Source organism: Bidens hawaiensis, unplaced genomic scaffold (assembly GCF_021521415.1).
Source record: "Bidens hawaiensis isolate Kalapana, Puna unplaced genomic scaffold, B.hawaiensis_p1.1 tig00025175_1, whole genome shotgun sequence".
NCBI classification, from domain to species: domain Eukaryota; kingdom Viridiplantae; phylum Streptophyta; class Magnoliopsida; order Asterales; family Asteraceae; genus Bidens; species Bidens hawaiensis.
Window position 1 is genome coordinate 10,358 of NW_027494001.1, and position 20,812 is coordinate 31,169.

The 20,812-nt window shown below is 34.9% G+C and overlaps 1 long non-coding RNA gene across 1 annotated transcript; it reads left to right on the top strand.

Moving 5' to 3' along the window:
• The first annotated feature begins 9,207 nt into the window (after positions 1-9,207).
• Positions 9,208-17,778, top strand: LOC143570912 (uncharacterized). The gene is made up of 3 exons (XR_013142015.1): positions 9,208-9,274; positions 9,359-9,396; positions 17,732-17,778. It is a non-coding gene; the product is annotated as an uncharacterized LOC143570912 (long non-coding RNA).
• The last annotated feature ends 3,034 nt before the right edge of the window (positions 17,779-20,812 follow it).

Sequence of the window (20,812 nt, forward strand, 5' to 3'; positions counted from 1 at the left end):
CACACCCCCTTCTAGGGACTAGGAGTGCGACCACAAAGTTGGTATCGTAATTGAAAATAATTCAGAGTTGCGTTTAGTTTGCGGAAGACTTATAAACTTTAAGGAACGAAAATATAACTTTTATATATACAAGCAAAAGACGGGATTATAAACACCCGTTTGAGTTAACACAATATTTATGTGTTTATAATTACAAACCACCATATGTTTAAGTTTACAAAAGAAAATCCGAGCCATCGGATATATATAAGCACTTCGTCGTTTCCAAGCTCTAACTTTGTTCACCTGCAAAATGTAAGAAAATACGTCAGCAACGAATGCTGGTGAACACGCTGACGCAAAAATACTTTCTTTTACTTTATCACCCCTCGAGACTATGCCTGCCTCGGCCCAACGTGGCTTAGGGATAACAAAGTCAAATAACACATTATAAACTAGAGCCTATACACTAGGTCACCTCACAAACACCGCAGCGTTCGACTTCATTAAGTACCCGTAAATATACACAATGGTCGTACTCCCTACAGGAGAGCGTCCTACGACCAAGGGTGGTGCGATCATGCCCATACATCGCATAGAACCACCTATGTAAGGATCCAGACATATGTATACCACAGCCTGAGGGCTAGGTTTATACCCATAGTTATAACGGTTTTAGGAACACATAGTTCCTTGAAAATAATTTCATATAACAACTTGACTTATTTTGAAAACAAGTTTAAAAGTTTGGGGGCGTATTCACCTTATCTCTTTAGGATCGGCTTCACTCACCGTCCAAGGGTCTTTCCCTTTCTTTATCTCGCACCTATAGTACGAATATAAATATTTGTTAGTCGGATACACGATCCGGCTTAAGACCTTTAGTCTTATATCTCAATCCTCGATTGAACCTTTAGTTCAATTCTTATTTACTTGAAAACCTCTTGTTTAAAAGTAAATTATAAACCTTTAGTTTATATTCAAAATCCGACGTTTCTTCTTCTCCAAGAAACATAATTTTTTCTTTTATTATTTACGAATACTCATTATTCAATAAATAATAATTTCATAAAAAAGAATATACATATATACTTACACACATATATATGTTATCACAATATTCTTAACTCATTCATTTATTCATTTCTTTGTTATGTTTTCTTTTCTTTTCTTTTCTTTTATCGAGGTATCGAGTATATCCTCGACTTAAGGCCTAAGCCTTGAATATTAAATTATATTGAATTCGATATTACGCCTAACCTTAGTGGCGTACCGAAATCCTGGGGACTTGAGCAGCACTCCGACACCGCTTTACTTATCTCGACTCGCAAATCGAAGAAAGCCAAATCTCCAACACTTGAGGACACGACTTTCGAGACTTATTGCCATTACTACCAACACTTATTTGGTATGTGGGTTGAGGGTGGCACAACTTCGAGGAAACGTTGTACACAAATGAGGGATCGCGGCACGCTTATCGAGGAAAATCGTTTATACAAACTTTGGGATTTTTAGTGAGAGAGTAGAGAGATGTGAGAGCTGGTTTGGGATGTGGAATGTGAACACCCCATGGCTGCTATTTATAGGAGAAATTTGGGCTCCCATTGCGGTACGCGATGGGTCCTGGGCTACCGCGATATAGGTCAGCTGAGTCACACATATAGGCCTGCCACGTGTCGACACGTGGCAGTCGCCGCTCCATTTGGCGACAGTGTTGCCACGTGGTGACACGTGGCAGCACATGGTGCCACCGTGTTCCACGTGGCACACGTATCACAATGTGTCATGTACCCCATCGCGATACACGATGGGGTTCTCCTCTGACTCATCGCGTAGCGCGATGGGTCAGGAAATCAGAATTTTCAATTTAAACCCTCAAGTTTGGAATTTGGCAATTTTAGTCCTAGACTTTGAAAAGTTGATACTTTGAACTCGAAATTTTCACATTGTTACAATTTACGATGCTAACCATAACTGAATAGTAAGTTACTATATAGTAGGACTGTTTATTTGGTATTTTTTCAAATATACAAATGTAATTTGGACTGAGTTTCAGGTGGTAACTCATTGGGTCTTGTGGTCGTACTGTACATGAAAACAATGACTTGCTATTACCTTGATTCTTTAAGGCCACGAACTGTTAATTCGCAGTTAAAGAAAATTATCAATGGGTAAGTTATACAAATTATCGAAACATTATATATTAGTATTTGATATCTTTCTTAACATTATTGTAGTGTAAGGAACTTGTACGGTACACAAAGTTTGGATCGAGGGTAAAACTCAATTGGGTCAACGCTAGGGTAAGCATTTAATTCCGTATTTAAATAGTAGCTTTTACTTCATTATATGAATCTATGTTACGATGGCCATTTGTTATGTATTTTGTATCCAGTTTTCTTATAGTATATGCTAGATCAGGTTATTAAGTTGCTTAATGGAATCTGAATCTAATTTATAAGGAAGTTTCAAACATTGAGTAAGAGCATTTAACAATTAGGTTCTAATCTCTTCTCACTAATCTAAAATTTTCTCAGGTTGGGGGAGGGAATAATGAATACACGGATGTTGATATTGATGGAATTCGTGAAGAATGGTCGACTTTTGTAGCATCTTTTATTTACCAGTGAAAGTTCGTATCGATATTAATGAGATGTTAACTTTAAAATATTGTTAATTTTGAATGTTTGTTAGTATTTTATGAAATGGATTGAATTGCCATATATGAATTTTAAGTTGTATTATGAGACGTTAATTGTCATTATTTAATGTGGAAACTATAATTCTACCAAAAAAAGTCTTTTTTTTTTTTATATATTTCAAACCATGACACGCTAATGTGTGTCAAAAAAAGATGTGAAGAAAGCTTGTCAAGAATGCTTGTCATAAACGTGTGTCATAAAAAGATAACATGCAAATTTGCGTCATCTTTTTTTTATGACAAGACCTTCCTTGACACGATATGGCGTGTCATCTACCCCTTTAATGACAGAATGTTCGCGTCTTGGTCAAGGCTAGTAGACCTGCTACCTTTGATTCTGCTGTAGGGCTCGCAGAAATGGTTTATGATGATTTTTCGGCAGATGATGTGGTGGCGGAGGAGAAGAAGGATAAGAAATGGGTTGCTCCTGTCAAGCGACCAAATGCTCAGTTATGGAACCCTGAGGACAAGAAGCAGAAGGTGTGGAAGAGAAAGACATGCAAAACATGTGGAAAGGTGCACGGTGGCGAGTGCAAGTGGGATACTGTTTCGGATGTGCGTCACAAATGTGGAAAAGCTCATGGTGGAGAGTGTAGGCTTGGGACAAATGCCTGTTATAAGTGTGGGAAGGTGGTGCACTATGCTAATGAATGTGATGTAAAACCTGCATGCTATAAATTTGGTAAGACGGGTCATATGGCAAGGGAGTGTACTGATGGTGGAGCTGGAGGTAGTGGAAAGAAAGATGCCGATCAATTTAGGCCAAGGACTAGAGCCTACATGCTGACCTAGGAACAGGCTAAACAGATTCCGGATGTTGTGGCTGGTATGTTTTTAGTAAACGGTATTTATGCTTCAGTATTATTTGATTTAGGTGCGAATAAAAGTTTTGTAGCTACACCATTTAGTAAATTAGCTAAAATGAAATGTTGCCGAGTGTTTGAAACTCTTATAGTAGAAACTGCTAGTGATACTTCGGTTAAAATAATGAAAATGATTAAGGACTGTAAGATAGAATTAGAGGGACAAGAGTTCCCTGTTAACTTGTACTTTATGACTTTAGGAGAGTTCGATGTGGTTTTGGGAATGGATTGGTTGTCTGAGTATGAAGCTCAGATATTGTGTAAGAGTAGGATAATAATGTTAAAATCCTTGGATGGTAGTGCGGTGACGGTTTATGGTGATAAGGAAAGTTCTGGGCTTAATGTCATTTCGATGATAAAAGCCGAGGGTTTATTAAGGCGAGGGTGCGGTGCCTACCTGGCGTATGATGTCAACGCTACCGCCGAGACGAAAGAAATGAAAGATATTCCTATCGTGCGTGACTACCCAGAAGTATTCCCTAAAGATCTTCCGGGGTTGCCACCGGAGCGAGAGATAGAATTCCAAATAGATTTAATACCAGGAGCTCGGCCCGTCGCGAAAGCGTCTTACCGTCTAGCACCGTCCGAGATGAAGGAATTGATGTCCCAGCTACAAGAACTTCTCGACAAGGGTTTTATTAGACCAAGTGTTTCCCCGTGGGGCGCACCAGTGTTATTCGTGAAGAAGATGGATGGAAGTATGAGAATGTGCATAGACTATCGCGAGTTGAATAAACTTTCGGTAAAGAATAGATATCTTTTGCTAAGGATTGATGGGCAAGACGGCCACCTCCATACCTAACCACGCCGCCCGTTGGGTTGATGGGAAAGACGGCGCCCCATCACCAAGGGCGCCCATTGATGGTGTTGAGCGCCCAACGGTGCCCACCATCTCACCCAACGGAGCCCAATAGCGAGGCATCTTATAGGCCCATCAAAAAGAAAAGAAAAAGAAACCTAAATGTGGCACGCTTGCGTTGGATAACAGATTCAAAAAGCCCCATCTTTTGTGGTGTGGTTGTATAGGTACGTGTTTGTGTTATAAAGTAAGAGTACTCACGTCATGTTCTCTATCTCTATCTATATAATTATACAAAAAACACTATATTTTCTCTCTCATATACAATTAAATAATAATTTTTACATCTTTATAATTATTTTTTCTCTCTCATCCACTCACAAACACTTTCAAATATATTAAAATACATATAGATAATGAACAATATTCCTCCAAATTTACTCAAAATTTACCCCTTTTTTTAAAATTTTCTTTCATTCACTTAACATTTAGAGAACTCCCTCACATAATTATAAATCAGCTGATGAGAATGCTCTAAAGGGTAAAGGCTTGAGTTCAAGCATTACGAGAGACAAAAATGGGGAGAAAAAATTCGTTAAAAGAAACAGATTTAAAGAAGAATTACAAGAACTATGGTTGGCTTTTATAATTTGAAGGCTATAAATTAAGCTATATAGACAAAAAGAGTAATTTGGGAGCAATAATTCAAGTTTATTTATAGTGAGACATTACATGAGCATATTCGGGTTGAATTTTTTATTTTTCTTTCTTACAATTTCTTGACATGAACTCAAGTATTTTTCTTTCGTTTATTATTATTATTATTATTATTATTATTATTATTATTATTATTACCTAAACTGTTACAACTACTTAGGGTTGCGTTTAATTACAATGGTTTTAACGATTGTTTCATGGTTTTAACAAACGTGTTGTATGTCTATTGCCATGTTCTGGTTTTTTATGAGCTAATTATGTATATGCTCTTGTGATTATTGATTGTTATTTGGTTAATTAACGTTCCGTATGATTCTTGTTGCATGAATTGGTTTTGTGTATATTAGGAATTTACATTTAAATTGTTTGATTTGTGTTGCGGTTTTGTTATGGTTAGTAGGGGTGAGCAAGATAAGGGTCGGAATCTTGAAACCCGATTACCCGACTCACAAAACCCTTAATTAGACACGAATATAAAATATGGGTCTGGGTTAAGGGTATTTATATTTCACCATATGGTAAAAGGGTTTCAAGGGTTCAACCATTTTTCAAACCTTGACCCGTTTACTAGTTTCTAAATATACATATATCATATTCAAGATTAATCTGAAATTTATAAGAGATTTATATTCATATATGATTCATTCGAAATTTCTCAACTACTAAGAACAATAAAAATAAAGGGTTATACTACTTATTGGAAACATATATGTGGGAATCACTGAATTGTTCTCTACATGTAATTTGTGAATATGAATATTATTTACATCATTTCAAATGGTTGATAAACTTTCGAATTTAGGCTTTACTATGTAATTAAATGAAAGTATAATTGTTCTAAGATTAATATATTAATATGAGATATGTAACTAGTAAATACAGAAAATGAGATGCGATTATTGCCTTAAAAGGTAAAGGGTTCGACCCTTGAAACCCATATTTATACACGACCCTTTTATTGTTTAGAGGGTAAGGTATCGGGTCCACGTTTCTTCATAAAAGAGTAAATGGTCCGGGTAGGGTATTATGTAAAAGGGTCGGGTCTTACCCTTTGAACAATCCTAATGGTTAGAAAAAGTTTTTCCATCCATGGTTTATCCAAGTAGTTCACCTCTTGAGAGTCTGACGGGAGATCTTGAGTTAGATTGTCTAATTATCTAGTTGGTTTAGTTAACCATTGCGAGACATCGATGGGTCATCGAGGATTTTGTGATCTAAGTTATTAAAGTCATTAAATCTGAATTACCTCTTATTTTCTAGGTTTGTTATGAGTATGAGCCTACAAGGCGTACATGATTATAGAGGCAAATAAGAGATTGATCATTAGGGTACTTAGAAATTCTGTCGTGGTTATCCCGCTTTCTAGACGTGTTTAGGGGTTTTAGTGAGACCAATATGAGATCTAGTTACCCTTAGTTATTTCTAGTTAGAAATCTTTAAAAACCGGTCACATGCGTTTGTTAGATTCCCGAATTCTGTTAAGTGTCGTTAAGATATCTTAGCTAAGTGGTTCCCTTTGATCATATAAGTTAGATCACGTTATTTTCCGTCGCCTCTATCTTAAGTACGTTTAGTTCTCATTTTATAGCGTTAATTAGTTAATTAGAAAACAATTTTCAAAATCTAAATTAAAAGAAGTTTCAGTTTTTAATTTTTAGAGTTGTAGAACGTGTCCTTATGTTCAATATCCATACTTTCTGTTTCTGTGCTATACACGGTAAGTGCACTTGACATAACTATGAAGCTTGGTTAGATTTTTTGTTTTTAAAACTTAGTATTAAATTACGGTATTTGGATAGTTATTTTTTGGATAGCTTTTCACATATCAATTATTTTGCATCTTTGCATTTGAAGATTTCGGTTTTGTTGAGATTTTTTTTATTCATAATATTTATGGTTCGTATAATTTGATTAAGGGTTTCTGACTGCTCCCCTTAACCAAATAATAATAATAATAATAATAATAATAATAATAAAAATCCTCAAACTAACTATTTTGACCATGCCCTCTCCAACTTTAGTAACCTTTTTCACATGATACTCAAAAATCAAAATAGCTATCATGAATCGTCGGATCCGACGAAAGCACATTAGCCACCGACGAAACACATTGACCTCTAAAATCCCATCATGTGTTTACATGTTTCGTCGAAACTCGATCCCTATTTTGGGTATTATGTCAAAAGCATGGCCAAAATTAGAAAAAAAAGGTTGGTCAAAATTGACTATATCGGGGATTTTTCCATAATAATAATAATAATAATAATAAACAAAGAGACATAAATAGAGATTGTAGCATACCCAGAGACAACCATCCCCTTCAAATTAGCCACTTCCGTTAGGGCTGCCTTCCACCGTTTTACATTCTCTTGTGTCCATTTTGGACGTTCAACTCCCTCTTTTACTTCTAGTGTGAAACTTCCACGCTGGTTCCTAACATCTGAAGATCAACGCCATAAAATACCGGTAAAACGAAGTGATCGTGATTCTTCTTTTGCTCGAGGATCAACCAAAGCTCATCAACGCCTCATAAAGATGATCCGCAAAAGAATTACGGGTGTCTTCTCCTCTGAAACTTAGGAAAATATCGTATTTGTAACGAGTTGGCGCAGATGTAGAAGAGGGTGAAGTCAAAACCACTTTAAGGATTTCTTTCAACACATTGTATATATACGCTATGAATACATTTAATGAAGTAGAATCCAAAAATGCCATCGAATATGACAAGAAGTTGTATATTGATGTTAATTCTTTAGAGAAATCACCGGATGAAGTAGAAGCCATTGAAATGAAATTTGACAAGAGGTTGTGAAATGAAGTCAAGACTTGAGAGAAGAATATAAAGCAATCAAAAAGCAAGTCTTACCAAAATTTCTAGCTTTTGTGAAACCTAAGAATATTATTAAAAGAAAAAAAAAACAGGTGACGGGAGACAATATTATTCCCACACAAACCTGTTAGGAGTATGTTTTGGGATAGTGGCTTTTGTGGAAACCTAAGAATATTATTAAAAGAAAAAGAAAGCAGGTGATGGGAGTCACAATATCATTCCCATACAAAACTGTGGGTAAGTTATTATATACTAGACGGGTGTCCGCGCGATATGGCGGGAAAAAAAATCATAGTAATCATGTTCGTTTGAAACTTTGAAACGTTTGAACCAATCATCACTTTTGGTCAGCCGATTTTCGAATGTTCAAACCATAGCAAACAGTTTAGTTTGTGGTTTATACAGAAATTTGGCCATATAAAATCGGACTGGATAGTAAACTTATCATTAAGGCTCAATGCATGAAACCAAAACCATTAGTAACGATTTAGCTTAAAGTTTCTACGGTTCAATTTCGGTTCTCAATAACAAATAATAGAACCAACGGTATAACTTAGAAACCGTTAAAACCGAATTGTGAACGCCCATACGTAATATGTTAATTTTTTTATTTGAAAAATTATAGCAATACCATACCCAAATTAAAGACAATAAAATGCTTATTTTTATGGCGTAATTTTTTATAAAATATATTAACGTATGAAAAAGTTATGGCCGTTGTAAAATCGTTGGTGGAAAGTTATTTACAATTAAAATGAATGTATAGGTAAAGATAAAGGTCCAAAGTAGTAATTATTTCTTATATTTACAAAAGTTGATTATAGTTGAGGGGGCAATGTTGTAACTATTTCAAGACATAATTTGTAGTGGACAAGTTTGTCCCTCTCTTACATGCTATACAAGGTGCAATTTAAGCTTTAAAAGTAGTAAATTACTTAAAAATGAATGTCTTAATTTACCCTTATTTAGTATATTATATATAGTATAGATATTACCATTTCAAATGAACTTATGTATTTGAAGTTGTATGCTTCATGAGTTGTCTGTGCTACATTGAGAATCCTAAGATGTACTATGATTCTGCTGGTTACACGTGTCTCTGCTTATTAACGTGTACATCAACCCACCAATATGGTTTGCTACCACGGTACCACCGCCACACATCATCTCATCTTCTCTCTCTCTATTCCGACGTTACCTTCGTCCATATCCACTGGAGTCTCCAGCGATCGATTCATCCCTTGCCGATCATCGGTCATTACCAACTGTTGCCGGGTTCGATTTCAGAACACAAGGTAGCAGTGGTCTGGTGGTGGTATGGACCATCGGCTGCGATGCTTGCTGCCGATTGACACTGCTAACATCAAAATCATTTTTTTCAGTGGGTACGATTAATTTGACTGATTTCTTATGACTTGAATTTATCTGCCATATATCATGTGGGAACCCAAGTTAATATATTATTGCAGTGATTGGCTTTTCGGGTTGGATTTCATAACCCTAGGTGGTATTGGTCTGGTAGGCAGTGTGCTGGTTGTTATGCTACAATTACGGCCGGAAAACCTTGATCGGTAAATTAAAGTTTCTATTGTTGCTTTTTTTTTTAATTGAAGGTCGTTGAATATATAAACGAATACATGATTTAGGGCTGAAATTGGGCAAATTGCATGGAGTTTGACTTTGTTTTGCTTCTGATTTGGTTCGTCAGGCTTTCTGATATAAACCCTATCTCAGTCGAGGTGCCTACTAATCATTTGCAATCGTTAGCGGTTTTAATCCTAGGTGGCGGTAACTTATAGGAACAATTCAAGTAAGTTATTATTTTGGGTTCCTTTTAATAGCATAAGAGCATTCTCAGCCCATTCCCTATATTCGTGTGAGAATGTTTTGTAAATTATATGGTATGGTTATGAGTGGTTGTGAGTAGAGGAGAAAGAAAATGTTATATGAGAAAGTTAAATTTGGGGTTTTACTGTTCATACCATATAATATTTTAATATTTTCTAAAAGTGGTTGTGAGTGAAAGAGAGAGAAAATATAATGATAAAGGTATAAAAGTTATTATTTAATTAAACAGGAGAGATAAAATACATACCATATAATATTTTAATATTTTCTAAAAGTGGTTGTGAGTGAAAGAGAGAGAAAATATAATGATAAAGGTATAAAAGTTATTATTTAATTAAACAGGAGAGATAAAATACAGTGATTTTTAGCGTAATATTGTGATATATATGGATATATGGTAGGGAATGGGCTGCGAATGCTCTAAATTGATTAAACATCGTAATTGGTTAAATGGGTCAATTTGTGAACCCATCAGTTTTTGAAAGTGATGGCTTACGGAGCTTTATTGGCGATGATGTTGTAGGAGCCTCTTTGGTCCCTATTTTTGTTAGCTTCATATGGTTAAACACCGTAATTGGTTTTAAGGGATCAATTTGTGAACCCGTAGGTTATTTAAAACTGTGATGGTTGTTTCCTGAGCTTTATAGGCGATGATGTTGTCTTTGGTTCCTATTTTTGACAACTTGAATCCATTAAACACCGTAATTGGATTAAACGGGTCAGTGTGTAAAATCGTCAATTATTCAAAGTTGTGATGGTTTCTTGAAATTAATTGATAGCTTGAACAGGAAAACGCCATTCGATACATATAATGGTTTAAATATCGAATTGATTTAACGGGTCAACGTGTGAACCCATATTGCTTTCGTGAGCTTTATAGGCCATGATGTTGGCTGCGCCTCTTTGATTACTTGAATTGGTTAAAAAACATAATTGGGTTAAACGGGTGAATTTGTGAACTGGTTATGTCACTTCTCTCTCTCTCTCTCTCTCTCTCTCTCAACTTATCTCTTTTATTTGAACTTTTCTTTTCACTTTTCATTGCAGTGTTTCGTCTGTTTTCATTTAAGCTGTTATCGCCATTAACGAAATAGTAACGAAATACTTGCAGTCAAGGTTTGTTTCTTATCTGGTATGTATTTAATTTATTGTTGTTATTCCGAATTAGTTTATCAATGAGCTAGTACACACTTTAGCGTGTTGTACCAATATTAGGCCTAAAAAGTCATGTGAAAAAATGTATCTAACAGCTGTATGGTTGTTACATAACTTTTTATGAAATAATAACTTAAAATTGTAAATAATTTTTCTTGTATTATAGTTGTATACTTAAAAAGTCATATGGCATACTATTTATTTTCTTTTATTCATTTAGGGTGCACGTAATGACTGTGGCGGAGCCGGAAGAAAGTGGGTCTGGCAATAATTAAATAGCAACAAGATCTATCAAGAAGACGATGAGTTACTCATCCGAAATGCAAGGACCATAGATTAGTAAAGTTGAGTTGGTAGAGTTGGTAAAGTTGAATGGTGAAGAGGAAACTGAAGTAGGTAAAATTGAATGGTAAAGAACGACGCAACTTGTTGTCCGTTTGTCTGTCACTTTATTGTAATCGTTTTGTAGTAACTAATAACAATATTAATAACAGAATTTAAATAATAACAAAAGAACGACACACCGCACACGTGTACAAAGGAAAAAAAAATATGACCAATAAGTTGAAAGAGAGGAGATAAGAATATGTAGGAGTTGTGTTACTGGTGGTTATCAAGATGACAAGTATAGGTTCAATAAAGGCTTGTACACCAACATTAGAAAATTGTGCATATCATGAATAGTAGGATTACGTGAGTGTATATGAGTTTATCAATTAGTATATAAGTGTGGGAAGGTGGTGCACTATGCTAATGAATGTGATGTAAAACCTGCATGCTACAAATTTGGTAAGACGGGTCATATGGCAAGGGAGTGTACTGATGGTGGAGCTGGAGGTAGTGGAAAGAAAGATGCCGATCAATTTAGGCCAAGGACTAGAGCCTACATGCTGACCCAGGAACATGCTAAACAGATTCCGGATGTTGTGGCTGGTATGTTTTTAGTAAACGGTATTTATGCTTCAGTATTATTTGATTTAGGTGCGAATAAAAGTTTTGTAGCTACACCATTTAGTAAATTAGCTAAAATGAAATGGTGCCGAGTGTTTGAAACTCTTATAGTAGAAACTGCTAGTGATACTTCGGTTAAAATAATGAAAATGATTAAGGACTGTAAGATAGAATTAGAGGGACAAGAGTTCCCTGTTAACTTGTACTTTATGACCTTAGGAGAGTTCGATGTGGTTTTGGGAATGGATTGGTTGTCTGAGTATGAAGCTCAGATATTGTGTAAGAGTAGGATAATAATGTTAAAATCCTTGGATGGTAGTGCGGTGACGGTTTATGGTGATAAGGAAAGTTCTGGGCTTAATGTCATTTCGATGATAAAAGCCGAGGGTTTATTAAGGCGAGGGTGCGGTGCCTACCTGGCGTATGATGTCAACGCTACCGCCGAGACGAAAGAAATGAAAGATATTCCTATCGTGCGTGACTACCCAGAAGTATTCCCTAAAGATCTTCCGGGGTTGCCACCGGAGCGAGAGATAGAATTCCAAATAGATTTAATACCAGGAGCTCGGCCCGTCGCGAAAGCGTCTTACCGTCTAGCACCGTCCGAGATGAAGGAATTGATGTCCCAGCTACAAGAACTTCTCGACAAGGGTTTTATTAGACCAAGTGTTTCCCCGTGGGGCGCACCAGTGTTATTCGTGAAGAAGATGGATGGAAGTATGAGAATGTGCATAGACTATCGCGAGTTGAATAAACTTACGGTAAAGAATAGATATCCTTTGCTAAGGATTGATGGGCAAGACGGCCACCTCCATACCTAACCACGCCGCTCGTTGGGTTGATGGGAAATACGGCGCCCCATCACCAAGGGCGCCCATTGATGGTGTTGAGCGCCCAACGGTGCCCACCATCTCACCCAACGGAGCCCAATAGCGAGGCATCTTATAGGCCCATCAAAAAGAAAAGAAAAAGAAACCTAAATGTGGCACGCTTGCGTTGGATAACAGATTCAAAAAGCCCCATCTTTTGTGGTGTGGTTGTATAGGTACGTGTTGGTGTTATAAAGTAAGAGTACTCACGTCATGTTCTCTATCTCTATCTATATAATTATACAAAAAACACTATATTTTCTCTCTCATATACAATTAAATAATAATTTTTACATCTTTATAATTATTTTTTCTCTCTCATCCACTCACAAACACTTTCAAATATATTAAAATACATATAAATAATTAACAATATTCCTCCAAATTTACTCAAAATTTACCCCTTTTTTTAAAATTTTCTTTCATTCACTTAACATTTAGAGAACTCCTCACATAATTATAAATGAGCTGATGAGAATGCTCTAAAGGGTAAAGGCTTAGAGTTCAAGCATTACGAGAGACAAAAATGGGGAGAAAAAGTTCGTTAAAAGAAACAGATTTAAAGAAGAATTACAAGAACTATGGTTGGCTTTTATAATTTGAAGGCTATAAATTAAGCTATATAGACAAAAAGAGTAATTTGGGAGCAATAATTCAAGTTTATTTATAGTGAGACATTACATGAGCATATTCGGGTTGAATTTTTTATTTTTCTTTCTTACAATTTCTTGACATGAACTCAAGTATTTTTCTTTCGTTTATTATTATTATTATTATTATTATTATTATTATTATTATTACCTAAACTGTTACAACTACTTAGGGTTGCGTTTAATAACAATGGTTTTAACGATTGTTTCATGGTTTTAACAAACGTGTTGTATGTCTATTGCCATGTTCTGGTTTTTTATGAGCTAATTATGTATATGCTCTTGTGATTATTGATTGTTATTTGGTTAATTAACGTTCCGTATGATTCTTGTTGCATGAATTGGTTTTGTGTATATTAGGAATTTACATTTAAATTGTTTGATTTGTGTTGCGGTTTTGTTATGGTTAGTAGGGGTGAGCAAGATAAGGGTCGGAATCTTGAAACCCGATTACCCGACTCACAAAACCCTTAATTAGACACGAATATAAAATATGGGTCTGGGTTAAGGGTATTTATATTTCACCATAGGGTAAAAGGGTTTCAAGGGTCCAACCATTTTTCAAACCTTGACCCGTTTACTAGTTTCTAAATATACATATATCATATTCAAGATTAATCTGAAATTTATAAGAGATTTATATTCATATATGATTTATTCGAAATTTCTCAACTACTAAGAACAATAAAAATAAAGGGTTATACTACTTATTGGAAACATATATGTGGGAATCACTGAATTGTTCTCTACATGTAATTTGTGAATATGAATATGAATATTATTTACATCATTTCAAATGGTTGATAAACTTTCGAAGTTAGGCTTTACTATGTAATTAAATGAAAGTATAATTGTTCTAAGATTAATATATTAATATGAGATATGTAACTAGTAAATACAGAAAATGAGATGCGATTATTGCCTTAAAAGGTAAAGGGTTCGACCCTTGAAACCCCTATTTATACACGACCCTTTTATTGTTTAGAGGGTAAGGTATCGGGTCCACGTTTCTTTATAAAAGAGTAAATGGTCCGGGTAGGGTATTATGTAAAAGGGTCGGGTCTTACCCTTTGAACAATCCTAATGGTTAGAAAAAGTTTTTCCATCCATGGTTTATCCAAGTAGTTCACCTCTTGAGAGTCTAACGGGAGATCTTGAGTTAGATTGTCTAATTATCTAGTTGGTTTAGTTAACCATTGCGAGACATCGATGGGTCATCGAGGATTTTGTGATCTAAGTTATTAAAGTCATTAAATCTGAATTACCTCTTATTTTCTAGGTTTGTTATGAGTATGAGCCTACAAGGCGTACATGATTATAGAGGCAAATAAGAGATTGAGCATTAGGGTACTTAGAAATTCTGTCGTGGTTATCCCGCTTTCTAGACGTGTTTAGGGGTTTTAGTGAGACCAATATGAGATCTAGTTACCCTTAGTTATTTCTAGTTAGAAATCTTTAAAAACCGGTCACATGCGTTTGTTAGATTCCCGAATTCTGTTAAGTGTCGTTAAGATATCTTAGCTAAGTGGTTCCCTTTGATCATATAAGTTAGATCACGTTATTTTCCGTCGCCTCTATCTTAAGTACGTTTAGTTCTCATTTTATAGCGTTAATTAGTTAATTAGAAAACAATTTTCAAAATCTAAATTAAAAGAAGTTTCAGTTTTTAATTTTTAGAGTTGTAGAACGTGTCCTTATGTTCAATATCCATACTTTCTGTTTCTGTGCTATACACGGTAAGTGCACTTGACATAACTATGAAGCTTGGTTAGATTTTTTGTTTTTAAAACTTAGTATTAAATTACGGTATTTGGATAGTTATTTTTTGGATAGCTTTTCACATATCAATTATTTTGCATCTTTGCATTTGAAGATTTCGGTTTTGTTGAGATTTTTTTTATTCATAATATTTATGGTTCGTATAATTTGATTAAGGGTTTCTGACTGCTCCCCTTAACCAAATAATAATAATAATAATAATAATAATAATAAAAATCCTCAAACTAACTATTTTGACCATGCCCTCTCCAACTTTAGTAACCTTTTTCACATGATACTCAAAAATCAAAATAGCTATCATGAATCGTCGGATCCGACGAAAGCACATTAGCCACCGACGAAACACATTGACCTCTAAAATCCCATCATGTGTTTACATGTTTCGTCGAAACTCGATCCCTATTTTGGGTATTATGTCAAAAGCATGGCCAAAATTAGAAAAAAAAGGTTGGTCAAAATTGACTATATCGGGGATTTTTCCATAATAATAATAATAATAATAATAAACAAAGAGACATAAATAGAGATTGTAGCATACCCAGAGACAACCATCCCCTTCAAATTAGCCACTTCCGTTAGGGCTGCCTTCCACCGTTTTACATTCTCTTGTGTCCATTTTGGACGTTCAACTCCCTCTTTTACTTCTAGTGTGAAACTTCCACGCTGGTTCCTAACATCTGAAGATCAACGCCATAAAATACCGGTAAAACGAAGTGATCGTGATTCTTCTTTTGCTCGAGGATCAACCAAAGCTCATCAACACCTCATAAAGATGATCCGTAAAAGAATTACGGGTGTCTTCTCCTCTGAAACTTAGGAAAATATCGTATTTGTAACGAGTTGGCGCAGATGTAGAAGAGGGTGAAGTCAAAACCACTTTAAGGATTTCTTTCAACACATTGTATATATACGCTATGAATACATTTAATGAAGTAGAATCCAAAAATGACATCGAATATGACAAGAAGTTGTATATTGATGTTAATTCTTTAGAGAAATCACCGGATGAAGTAGAAGCCATTGAAATGAAATTTGACAAGAGGTTGTGAAATGAAGTCAAGACTTGAGAGAAGAATATAAAGCAATCAAAAAGCAAGTCTTACCAAAATTTCTAGCTTTTGTGAAACCTAAGAATATTATTAAAAGAAAAAAAAAAACAGGTGACGGGAGACAATATTATTCCCACACAAAACTGTTAGGAGTATGTTTTGGGATAGTGGCTTTTGTGGAAACCTAAGAATATTATTAAAAGAAAAAGAAAGCAGGTGATGGGAGTCACAATATCATTCCCATACAAAACTGTGGGTAAGTTATTATATACTAGACGGGTGTCCGCGTGATATGGCGGGAAAAAAATCATAGTAATCATGTTCGTTTGAAACTTTGAAAACGTTTGAACCAATCATCACTTTTGGTCAGCCGATTTTCGAATGTTCAAACTATAGCAAACAGTTTGGTTTGTGGTTTATACAGAAATTTGGCCATATAAAATCGGACTGGATAGTAAACTTATCATTAAGGCTCAATGCATGAAAACAAAACCATTAGTAACGATTTAGCTTAAAGTTTCTACGGTTCAATTTCGGTTCTCAATAACAAATAATAGAACCAACGGTATAACTTAGAAACCGTTAAAACCGAATTGTGAACGCCCATACGTAATATGTTAATTTTTTTATTTGAAAAATTATAGCAATACCATACCCAAATTAAAGACAATAAAATGCTTATTTTTATGGCGTAATTTTTTATAAAATATATTAACGTATGAAAAAGTTATGGCCGTTGTAAAATCGTTGGTGGAAAGTTATTTACAATTAAAATGAATGTATAGGTAAAGATAAAGGTCCAAAGTAGTAATTATTTCTTATATTTACAAAAGTTGATTATAGTTGAGGGGGCAATGTTGTAACTATTTCAAGACATAATTTGTAGTGGACAAGTTTGTCCCTCTCTTACATGCTATACAAGGTGCAATTTAAGCTTTAAAAGTAGTAAATTACTTAAAAATGAATGTCTTAATTTACCCTTATTTAGTATATTATATATAGTATAGATATTACCATTTCAAATGAACTTATGTATTTGAAGTTGTATGCTTCACGAGTTGTCTGTGCTACATTGAGAATCCTAAGATGTACTATGATTCTGCTGGTTACACGTGTCTCTGCTTATTAACGTGTACATCAACCCACCAATATGGTTTGCTACCACGGTACCACCGCCACACATCATCTCATCTTCTCTCTCTCTATTCCGACGTTACCTTCGTCCATATCCACTGGAGTCTCCAGCGATCGATTCATCCCTTGCCGATCATCGGTCATTACCAACTGTTGCCGGGTTCGATTTCAGAACACAAGGTAGCAGTGGTCTGGTGGTGGTATGGACCATCGGCTGCGATGCTTGCTGCCGATTGACACTGCTAACATCAAAATCATTTTTTTCAGTGGGTACGATTAATTTGACTGATTTCTTATGACTTGAATTTATCTGCCATATATCATGTGGGAACCCAAGTTAATATATTATTGCAGTGATTGGCTTTTCGGGTTGGATTTCATAACCATAGGTGGTATTGGTCTGGTAGGCAGTGTGCTGGTTGTTATGCTACAATTACGGCCGGAAAACCTTGATCGGTAAATTAAAGTTTCTATTGTTGCTTTTTTTTTAATTGAAGGTCGTTGAATATATAAACGAATACATGATTTAGGGCTGAAATTGGGCAAATTGCATGGAGTTTGACTTTGTTTTGCTTCTGATTTGGTTCGTCAGGCTTTCTGATATAAACCCTATCTCAGTCGAGGTGCCTACTAATCATTTGCAATCGTTAGCGGTTTTAATCCTAGGTGGCGGTAACTTATAGGAACAATTCAAGTAAGTTATTATTTTGGGTTCCTTTTAATAGCATAAGAGCATTCTCAGCCCATTCCCTATATTTGTGTGAGAATGTTTTGTAAATTATATGAGTGGTTGTGAGTAGAGGAGAGAGAAAAAGTTATATGAGAAAGTTAAATTTGGGGTTTTACTGTTCATACCATATAATATTTTAATATTTTCTAAAAGTGGTTGTGAGTGAAAGAGAGAGAAAATATAATGATAAAGGTATAAAAGTTATTATTTAATTAAACAGGAGAGATAAAATACAGTGATTTTTAGTGTAATATTATGATATATATGGATATATGGTAGGGAATGGGCTGCGAATGCTCTAAATTGATTAAACATCGTAATTGGTTAAATGGGTCAATTTGTGAACCCATCAGTTTTTGAAAGTGATGGCTTACGGAGCTTTATTGGCGATGATGTTGTAGGAGCCTCTTTGGTCCCTATTTTTGTTAGCTTCATATGGTTAAACACCGTAATTGGTTTTAATGGGTCAATTTGTGAACCCGTAGGTTATTTAAAACTGTGATGGTTGTTTCCTGAGCTTTATAGGCGATGATGTTGTCTTTGGTTCCTATTTTTGACAACTTGAATTCATTAAACACCGTAATTGGATTAAACGGGTCAGTGTGTAAAATCGTCAATTATTCAAAGTTGTGATGGTTTCTTGAAATTAATTGATAGCTTGAACAGGAAAACGCCATTCGATACATATAATGGTTTAAAGATCGAATTGATTTAACGGGTCAACGTGTGAACCCATATTGCTTTCGTGAGCTTTATAGGCCATGATGTTGGCTGCGCCTCTTTGATTACTTGAATTGGTTAAAAAACGTAATTGGGTTAAACGGGTGAATTTGTGAACTGGTTATGTCACTTCTCTCTCTCTCTCTCTCTCTCTCTCTCTCAACTTATCTCTTTTATTTGAACTTTTCTTTTCACTTTTCATTGCAGTGTTTCGTCTGTTTTCATTTAAGCTGTTATCGCCATTAACGAAATAGTAACGAAATACTTGCAGTCAAGGTTTGTTTCTTATCTGGTATGTATTTAATTTATTGTTGTTATTCCGAATTAGTTTATCAACGAGCTAGTACACACTTTAGCGTGTTGTACCAATATTAGGCCTAAAAAGTCATGTGAAAAAATGTGTCTAACAGCTGTAAGGTTGTTACATAACAACTTTACATGAAATAATAACTTAAAATTGTAAATAATTTTTCTTGTATTATAGTTGTATACTTAAAAAGTCATATGGCATACTATTTATTTTCTTTTATTCATTTAGGGTGCACGTAATGACTGTGGCGGAGCCGGAAGAAAGTGGGTCTGGCAATAATTAAATAGCAACAAGATCTATCAAGAAGACGATGAGTTACTCATCCGAAATGCAAGGACCATAGATTAGTAAAGTTGAGTTGGTAGAGTTGGTAAAGTTGAATGGTGAAGAGGAAACTGAAGTAGGTAAAATTGAATGGTAAAGAACGACGCAACTTGTTGTCCGTTTGTCTGTCACTTTATTGTAATCGTTTTGTAGTAACTAATAACAATATTAATAACAGAATTTAAATAATAACAAAAGAACGACACACCGCACACGTGTACAAAGGAAAAAAAATATGACCAATAAGTTGAAAGAGAGGAGATAAGAATATGTAGGAGTTGTGTTACTGGTGAGTGTATATGAGTTTATCAATTAGTATATATATAATGTGTTTAATTTTGCATGTTGTCGTTGTTAGGTCATGTAGGAACTAATTTGGTCATTTTGCTATTAGTTGATGTAATTCTATACATAGTCAAATAAATCTGTGAAACCTTGCCTCAACAGTTCTATTGTGGGGGCTTTCAAGTTATTTTGGTTAGTGTGATTAGTCTTCGTTACGTCATATATATATATTCTTCAATAGCGATTCAATTTATTTGATATTTGTTTTCTCAATTCTTGCCTCTTGGTTTTTGAACAACACAATTTGGTAGTTTATATAAACAACACACAATTTGACGCGTTAAGTAAAAACTATGAATTACAATACTAGTAAGCATGTTAATTGTCAAAACTCAAGAATGTTCAATCTGGTTGACACTGAGTTCGTCAGAGGCCCTTTGCTGATATTATCGTTGCTAATAAAAAATATGAGAGATGCAAAATGCTTTTTATTTGCTAATTGTTGTCCGAGTCTTTTATGTAGACGACTCAACCGGCTTGACAGCTAACTGAGGAATCATACAAAGACGTACAACACTTTAAATCTTTAATTATGCAGCACTTGAGAGGCAATTTCACTTTGTGGATTTGACGTTCCAAAGGATGAAAGTAAATCATGTATCAACATTTTAACCTTTTTTTCCACCTACGTTTTTGTATTAAATTTGTTTTTTTTTTTCTCTTCTCTCTTGATGCAATTCTGATTTATGTTTTATATTCACTTTGTTAATAGGATTATCTGAAGCTTTGAAGTAGATTATGGTGCTGGAGTTTCACTTTGCTTTGTGTGTATGCTCATTTGTTTACATGTAGGATAAGTTTGTATTAGTACTATTTAGCATATGTTTGATATAACACTGCAAAACACATTAATCAAATCATATAGGTTTGCCTAAGATGTTTGCGCTCCAACGTTCGGTTGGTAGCCCAACTACGCCGCAACACGGCGGGTAAGCCAACTAGTTATTCTATAAAAGGGAATACAAATAAAATAGATGAAAAGAATTTGTAATTACAAGAAAAATATTCGAAAAAAAGAAAAAATTATAACTCAAAATTTAATAAATGTTTGAAAAAATT